This window comes from Carcharodon carcharias, chromosome 31 (assembly GCF_017639515.1).
Source record: "Carcharodon carcharias isolate sCarCar2 chromosome 31, sCarCar2.pri, whole genome shotgun sequence".
In the NCBI taxonomy this organism is placed as follows: domain Eukaryota; kingdom Metazoa; phylum Chordata; class Chondrichthyes; order Lamniformes; family Lamnidae; genus Carcharodon; species Carcharodon carcharias.
In genome coordinates, this window is record NC_054497.1 from 4,342,615 (window position 1) to 4,351,794 (window position 9,180).

Sequence of the window (9,180 nt, forward strand, 5' to 3'; positions counted from 1 at the left end):
CCTTTTGCCTGGATGAGTGCAGCTCCCACAACACTCAAGAAGCTTGACACCATCCCATTTGATTGGCACCCCATCCACAAACATTCATTCCCTCCACCATGATGCACAGTAGCAGCAGTGTGTGCACCATCTACAAGGTGCACTGCAGGAATTCACCAAGACTCCTTCAACAGCACCTTCCAAACCCATGACCACTACCACCTAGAAGGACAAGGGCAGCAGATTCATGGGAACACCACCACCTGGAAGTTCCCCTCCAAGCTACTCACCATCCTGACTTGGAAATATATCGCCGTTCCTTCACTGTCGCTGGGTCAAAAACCTGGAACTTCCTCCCTAACAGCACTGTGGGTGTACCTACACCACACAGACTGCAGCGATTCAAGAAGGCAGCTCACCACCACTTTCTCAATGGCAACTAGGGATGGGTAATAAATGCTGGGCCAGACAGTGACACCCACATCCCGTGAATTAATTTTTTAAAAGTGTCAGAAAGGAGGAAAGTGAGGTAAAGCAGTGAAGAGCTTTAAGGAGATTATTCCTGAGCTTGGGGTCTTGAAGACTGAGAGGGTGGCCCCTAAAGGTGGGATGATTAAAATCAGCCATACTCAAGAGGCCAAAATTAGAGGAGCGCAGGTATCTCAGAGGGTTGTGGTGCTAGAGGAGGTTAGAGATAGGGAGGGGCGAGACAGTGGAGGGGTTTGAAAACAAGGATGAGAATTTTAAAGTCAAAATATTGCTAGACCAGAGGCCAATGTGGGTCAGCGAACAGTGAGGTGAAAGATGAAAAAGACTGGCTGCGAGTTAACATTTGAACAGCCGAGTTTAGGATGACCTCAAGTTTACAAAGGAAAAACTCAGCAGGTCTGGCAGCATCGGCGGAGAAGAGTTGACGTTTCGAGTCCTCATGACCCTTCGACAGAACTCAAGTTCTGTCGAAGGGTCATGAGGACTCGAAACATCAACTCTTCTCTGCCGATGCTGCCAGACCTGCTGAGTTTTTCCAGGTAATTCTGTTTTTGTTTTGGATTTCCAGCATCCGCAGTTTTTTTGTTTTTATCTCAAGTTTACAAAGGGTCGGGTGTGCCAGATCAGTCAGCAGTGCATTGGGATGGTCAAGTCTACAGGTAACACATTCTCCTTCAGAGCCCCAAAATCATTTCCCTTGGTCTCCAGCTCCTCATTAAATCTACATCCATTTAAAACAAAAGTACAGCTTAATTTCATCGTATGTTGCCTTAACTCATTGTTCCCTACTCTTTCCGATCTAGGGGATGCAGCAAGGACAGAATGTTTGCAGTACTGACCCTGCCGGGGTGCTAAGGCAAGTTAAAATCCAGAGCGTTAGCAGTGGGTGGTGGACCATAGCCCAGAGTTTCACTGCTATCCAAAACCAAACATCCGGCTCAGTCAGCGATAGTTAACTCTGCTTTTAACGTGCTCAGTTTAAAAAAAAGGCAGAGTTTCAGATGTCAGTGCTCTCGGCTCGGGGGGGAGAGCTCCACAGTAAAACATTGAGCACCAGATATTTGCATTCCATAAAGATCTCTGGGACTGATATGGAAGATGGACTGGCTTGAATCTATGGAATTCATTGCCACAGAAGGCTGTGGAGGCCAGGTCATTGAGCGTATTTAAAACCAAGATAGATAGGTTCTTAATTGGTAAGGGGATCAAAGGTTACGGGGAGAAGGCGGAAGAATGGGGTTGAGGAACCTATCAGCCATGATTGAATGGCGGAGCAGACTCAATGGGCCGAATGGCCTAATTTCTGCTCCTATGTCTTATGGTCTTATATGTTCATTTGATATTAATAGTCCTTCAAATTCACATGGTGCGCTGTCGTCCTCATTCTGAGGAAGACTCGATTTCAGCAGAGATAAACAAGTTGGATCACGCACTCTCCCAAGAATGTGCAGCCAAGCTAATCTTGCAAAACACCTTTACTGTGTTTCCCCTCCCGGCCCCACCCCTTTGCAAGTCGTCTGTCAAATTGCTGCTGAACTCCCCGAGGACTGCCGTTCCACAGGCACTGGGCACCTCCCGGCATCTCGCCAAAATGGGCATTATTGAATGGGAGACGCGGTCACGAGCGTTGGCAGGCTATCGGGCAGTGGAGGGGTTGGTGGCATTATCCCAGCCGAACCTGCAGTCAGTGTTGGTAGATACAGATCAGCAGTGTGAGCTCTGATTAATCACTCTCTCCGCTGGCTGACTAATTTTCAGCATAAATCAGAAGAGTCAGTTAGATTAGGGCTAAGCAAATTCCCAACATAAATCTATGTAAGTTGGTCACATCCTAACACAGTGATTTGTTACTTTCCACTGTTACCTCCCCCCACCAACTCTCAGTATTATACAGACCTATCTATAGCATCGTCTTACACAGGCATAATACTTCTACATAACGGTGACATATATATAAGACTCCTGTGCATCCATTACATAACTTTATACAGATAAGGATAACACTCCAATGTATCTTGTTACATGGTATTATAACACTCCTGTGTGTCTGCTGCACAGTTTTATACAGATATTCTGCCCACCTATATCTGTTACACAATGTCATGCAGTATAATATTCCTAGTTATCCATTACAATGACATATAAAACTTACATATTCATTACATAACTTCATGCAACTCTCCTCTGCACCTGATAAACTGTTTTACTAAACTCTTGTGTACCTGTTATGCTGTTTTATATCAGTCCTGTATATTTATTCCAATGTTTCAGAAGGCAGGACATATCTAGGCTGCTTTGCATCTCCGTCGACACTTCAAACATTATTAAGAATCGCTGGGGTACGTTCGCTTTGTGTGATTGAACACACAAGCATTGTGGAGTCCAGATGTGGAGCAATTCAAAATAAAAACGGAACAGGCAGGTCAGAAAGGAAAACACACCGGCCTGAATTTTCAGCTCTGCGGGCAGGCGCGGTCAGTGGGCCTGTGATCAGCCTGGAAACAGACCACCGACCGCGATCAGCCCCCGGCCGCGATTTCACGCTAGCTGGCCAGCCTGAAAAGCTCAGCGCTGCTGGGGTGTGGGGGGGGGGGGGGGGGGGGGGGGGGGTGCGGGGGGTTGGGGCGGGGTGGGGGGAGGGCAGGAGGAGGGCAGGTGATGCCAGGAACGCGGGAGCGAGCGCTTGGCGAAATCTCCCTGAAGGCAGAGAGCTGCCTCAGGGTGTACTGCAGACCTGGAAACCACGAAATAACGTTTTGAAAATCAGAAAAAAAAACAATGTCCAAGCATCACGGTCAGGTACCCGAACATGTAGACGACAAAAATGCTGTCCACGGGTTTCCACTTTTATTTTATTTAGTAACAGAAACCTCATCCCGCCCCTTGGATGAGGTTTGATGAGAAATGTAAAGGCCGCCCGGTCGATTCACCCATTCGCCAACTGTAAGGTTGGACGACCCGTGAAAAATCGGAGACAATTAAAGGGCTTAATTGCCGGCGGGCCGCTTCCGGCTTTTGCACGCGCCCACCGAGCGGAATATCGCACGAGTGCGGGATGATGTCGGGACGCTCGCCCAACGTCTTCTCGCACTACTTTACACCCAGTTGGGTGGGGCACCCACCTGCCCACGAGGCTCAAAATTCTGCCCATAGAGTTAATGTTTCCGATCAACGATCTTTCATCTGAGCAAGGCAGACACCTTAACTCTGTTTGCTTTCCAAACTTTTTTTAAAAATTCCTTCAAGGCTCGTGGGCTTCGCTGGCTGGGCCCAGCATTTATTGCCCATCCCTAACTGCCCCTTGAGAAGGTGGTGGGCAAGCTGCCTTCTTGAACCTCTGCAGTCCATGTGGTGTAGGTACACCCACCATGCTGTTAGGGAGAGTTCCAGGATTTTGACCCAGCGACAGTGAAGGAACGGCGATACATTTCCAAGTCAGGATAATGAGTAACTTGGAGGGAAACTTCCAGATGTTGGTGTTCCCATCTATCTGCTGCCTTTGTCCTCTAGATGGCAGTGGCCCTGGGTTTGGAAGGTGCTGTCGAAGGAGCCTTGGTGAATTCTGGCAGTGTATCTTGTAGATGGTACACACACTGCTGCCACTGTGCGTCGGTGGTGGAGGGAGTGAATGTTTGTGGATGTGTTGCCAATTGGTCCATTGTGTCAGTGCTGGCTTGATGATCCCAAACTAATTCCATTGCCTGCACAACCGGGTAGACCCATATCTTCTTCTGATTGAAATACTCATCAAACTTTCCCTCAAAAGGAACAATTGTCTCTGCCTCGTCCATTCATTGTGGCAGGGCATTCTATGATTCAACAGCCCAATGTGTAAAGAAAAAAATCTCCTAAATTCCCTTACTCAGTTGGGAGGTGATGGTGCTACACTGACCTAGTAATCCATGCTCTGAGTACACCCACCATGCTGTTAGGGAGAGCGTTCCAGGATTTGGGCTCAGCGACACTGAAGGAATAGCGATACATTTCCAAGTCAGGATAGTGAGTCGGGCATGGGTTCAAATCCCACCACAGCACCTGGTAGAATTTAAATTCAATCAATAAACCTGGAGTTAAAAAGCTAGTCTCAGTAATGGTGAACACAACAACTATCATGGATTGTTGTAAAAGCCCATCTGGTTCACCAATGTTCTTCAGGGGAGGGAATCTGCCACCCTTACCTGATCTGGCCTACATGTGACTCCAGCATCACAACAACATGGTTGACTCTTAACTGCCCTCTGAAATGGCTGAGCAAGCCATTCAGGATGGGCAACAAATGCTGGCCTTGTCAGTGACACCCACATCCCATGAAAGAATAAAAAAAAAACTTTCTCGATCGCAGCTTTAAATTGCTAGCCAGGAAAAATAGTCTTGTTCTCGTCGGTCATTCCTTTTGTGGAGCCTAAATCCATGGCATGTGGGATTAGGCTCAGATGATATCCCGATGTAAGGGTTCAGGGGAAGTTAATCACGACCCATTGCAGGAGGACTGTCAATCATGAGACAACATCAGAGCTCCCACAGCAGCGATCCTGAAGTGGGAAACAAGAGATTAATAACTACAATGTTTATGCTGTTTTATTATACCAGCATGTTGAGGAGGTTGAAGATATGTCTGAGCTGGCCTGTCAATGCATGGGTGTGTTCAGTAAGTGGAAGGGAAGGAGACCGAGGGAATCTCACGTGGACTAACACCACCTGCAAATTCCAATTACCTAGCTAATGTTTTCCAGATATGAAAGACCTGCAAGGTAAGATTAGGACCAACTTTTTCCTATTTTTTTCTTCCCTATTATCCTGGTCTCTCTTGAACAAAGTGTCTCCTGCCAGGAATGAGGTTTTTTTTAGATGCATTCCATGAGGAGGCGATCCTTCTTTGTTTTTTTATTCATTCAAGAGATGTAGGTGTCGCTGGCTTGGCCAGAGTTTATTGCTCATCTCTAATTACCCTTGAGAAGGTGGTGGTGAGCTGTCTTTTTGAATCACTGCAGTCCATGTGGTACACCTACAGTGCTGTTAGGGAGAGAGTTCCAGGATTTTGACCCAGCGACAGTGAAGGAACAGCGATATGTTTCCAAGTCAGGATGGTGAGTGGCTTGGAGGGGAACTTCCAGGGCTGGTGTTCCCATGTGCCCAATGCCCTTGTCCTTCTGGGCAGTAGAGGCCGCAGGTTTGGAATGTGCTGTCTAAGGAGCCTTGGTGAGTTTCTGCAGTGCATCTTGTAGATGGTACACACTGCTGCTACTGTGCATCAGTGTCGGAGGGTGTGAATGTTTACCAATCAAGCAGAAAGGTATGTTTCTATGAGTATGACTATGTCAGGCTGTTGCTTGACTAGGCCATGAGATAGCTCTCCCAATTTTGGCACAAGCCCCCAGATGTTAGTAAGGAGGACTTTGCAGGGTCGACAGGGCTGAGTTTGCAGTTGTCGTTTCCAGTGCCGAGGTCGATGCTGGGTGATCTGTCCCGTTTCATTCCTTTGAGATTTTGTAGTGGTTTGATACAACTTGAGTGGCTTGCTAGGCCATTTCAGAGTGGATTTAAGAGTCAACCACATTGCTGTGGGTCTGGAGTCATATGTAGGCCAGATTTCCTTTCCCTAAAAAAAAAAGGGGCATTGGTGAACATGATGGGTTTTTACAACAATGGTTTCATAGTCATCATTAGACTTTTAATTCCAGATTTTCTCTGAATTCAAATTTTGCTATCTGTATTGGTGGGGTTTGAGCCCAGGTCCCACAAAGCATTTCTCTAGATTGCTAGGCCAGCAACAATGCCACTATGCCACTACTGCCATCTGCCCCATGTGCATAAACTTAACTAATATGCACCAGCAGACTAATTGGCACGCAGAGGTGTGGCAATAAAGATGAGTATTGTTCCTGCTTAACAGAGCTAGAAAGAGTCATAGTGCTCAGCTATGAAAACAATGTTTTATTTCCTCTATCCATGCCTAGCCCAGGGGTAATGAGATTAAGCTTGGTACTCTACCAGCTCATCTCACACACTGGCACCTCCTCACGGGAATAGATCCTCAAACCAGAAATGTAAACACCTAGATGATATTGGGTGGAGCTATGCAAGTATTATAGGCTAGGGAACTGCGTTCTAAGTAATAGTGATGGGAGCAATGAAATTAAGACTGGACAGGGCAATGAAAGTAATGTCAGACAAAACAATGAAGCTAATGCTAGATGGAGGCAACAGGTGTAATACTAGAGGGGCAATAAACATGATATTGATTGGGGAAAGAGTGATGTGAATTGTAGTGTAAAGGGCTAATGTTAAATATACAAATAGATAGTCTACATCATCAGTGATTTAAGATCATATGACAACAGAGTATATGGAGAGATAGAAGACAAGAGAAAATCCAATCATTTCCCCTTGACATTCAATGGCCCTATCCCTAGTACCATCACTGAGGGGTTACCATTGACCAGAAACTGAGCTGGACTAGCCATATAAATACTATGCCCACAAGAGCAGGGCAGTGGCTAGGAATCGTGTGACGAGTAACTCATCTCCATACTGCCCAAAGCCTCTCCACCATCTACAAGGCACAAGTCAAGAGTGTGATGGAATATTGCCCAATTGCCTAGATGAGTGCAGTTCCCACAACGCCCAAGAAGCTTGACACCATCCAGGACAAAGCAACCCACTTGATTGACACCCCATCCACCACCTTCAACATTCACTCCCTCCACCACCGACGCACAGTGGCAGCAGTGTGTGTACCATCTACAAGATACACCCAGCAACTCACCAAAGCTCCTTCAACAGCACCTTCCAAACCTGCAGCCTCTAATACCTAGAAGACAAGGACAGCAGATACAATGGGAACACCACCAACTGGAAGTTCCCCTCCAAGCCACTCACCATCCTGACTTGGAAATATGTCGCCGTTCCTTCACTGCCGCTGAGTCAAAATCCTGGAACTCCCTCCCTAACAGCACTGTGGGTGTACCTACACCACATGGACTGCAGTGGTTCAAGAAGGCAGCTCACCACCACCTTCTTAGACATTTAGGGATGAGCAATAAATGTTAGCCTAGCCAGCATTGCCTACATCCTGCAAAATAATTTTAAAAGTTCTGTGTGAAGCCCCATGCTCAGCCTTGTGCTCTATGTATTTAGTAGAACGTTCAATAAAAGGAAAAGTTTACCAGCAACATTGCCTCCAGCATTATCTATAAGTCCTGACCAAGGACAATCTCATTTATGATCCACAATGAGGATAACAGATGAATGGGGGGTAATCAGAGCAGGTGGCAGCCCTGCCAGAGTGGGTGCAATTCTTGGCTTTGAAACAAAAGTTCTTGGGTATAATTTCCATTCTGGAAACCTGAGCCCAAGATCCAAGATCACATCCAGCACTGTAGTGAGGGAGTGCTGAACTGTCAGAGGTGTCACCTTTTGAATGAGATATTTAACTGCCCCCAGTCTGCCCTCCCAGGTAAAAGATTTTGAAGAAGGGCATGTGAATTCTCCTTGGTGCCCTTGCCAGTATTTATCCCTAAACCAGCTCTACCAACATGAAACTATTTGCCCATGGCCCCACTGCTGCTTGTGGTCATCTATGCACAAATCAGCTGTCCTGCCAGGACATCCCAAGACGCGTTACAACCAATGAAATCCTTTCCGAATTGTAATCACTTTTGTAATGCAGGAAGCATGACAGCCTCTGCTTTGAAGTAGTGGCACCCGAGAGGGCAGAAGTGGAGACAGCTTAACATCTAATCCCAAAAAAGCAGCATTGCTGACACGACAGCACTTCCTCAGTGCTGCACTGGATTATATCAGCCTAGATTTTGTGCTGAAGTCTTTGGAGTGGGATTTTAACCCTTCAGCCTTTTGACTCAGAAGCAGTGGTGCTACCCACCACTTGAGACCAGTAGTAACGAACCACATTGTGAAGTTAATGTCATTATTAACAATAATAGTGCGTGAGATCCCATTAGAGATTTAAGTCCTTTTTACTTGCATTTGATGAATTCTGAAAACAAATCAATTTCTGATATTCTTAATTCAGATTGCCTTTCGTAAGCTTTATTGTCAGGGGCTTGGAGTACAAGAGCAGGGACGTTATGCTGAACTTGTATAAAACACTAGTTCAGTTTCAACTAGAGTATTACATCCAGTTCTGGGCACTGCACTTTAGGAGATGTATGAAGATTTTAGAGAGGGTGCAGAAAACATTCACAAGAATGGTTCTAGGGATGAGGAACTTCAATTATAAAGATACATTGGAGAAGTTAGGACTGTTTTCCTTGGAGAAGAGAAAGCTAAGAGGAGATTTGATGGAGGTGTTCAAAGTCATGAGGGTCTAGACAGGGTAGATAGGGAGAAACTGCTCCCACTCGTGAAAAGATTGCGAACGAGGACAGAGATTTAAAGTAATTTGCAAAAGAAGCAAAAGCGATGTGAGAAAACACTGTTTCACGCAGCCAGTGGTTGGGGTCTGGAACGCACTGCCTACGAATGTGGTGGAGGCAGGTTCAATCGAGGCATTCAAAAGGGGATTAGACTGTTATTTGAAAAGGAAGAGGGTGCAGGGTTGTGGGGAAAGGGCAGGAGAATGGCACTAAGCAAATTGCTCAAGGGCGGATCAGAGGCTAGGAATCCTGCGGAGAGTTCTTCACCTCCTGTGCCAGTGTGGGCACGATGGGCCGAACCGCCTCCCTCTACCCTGTAATAATTCTGTGACAAGCC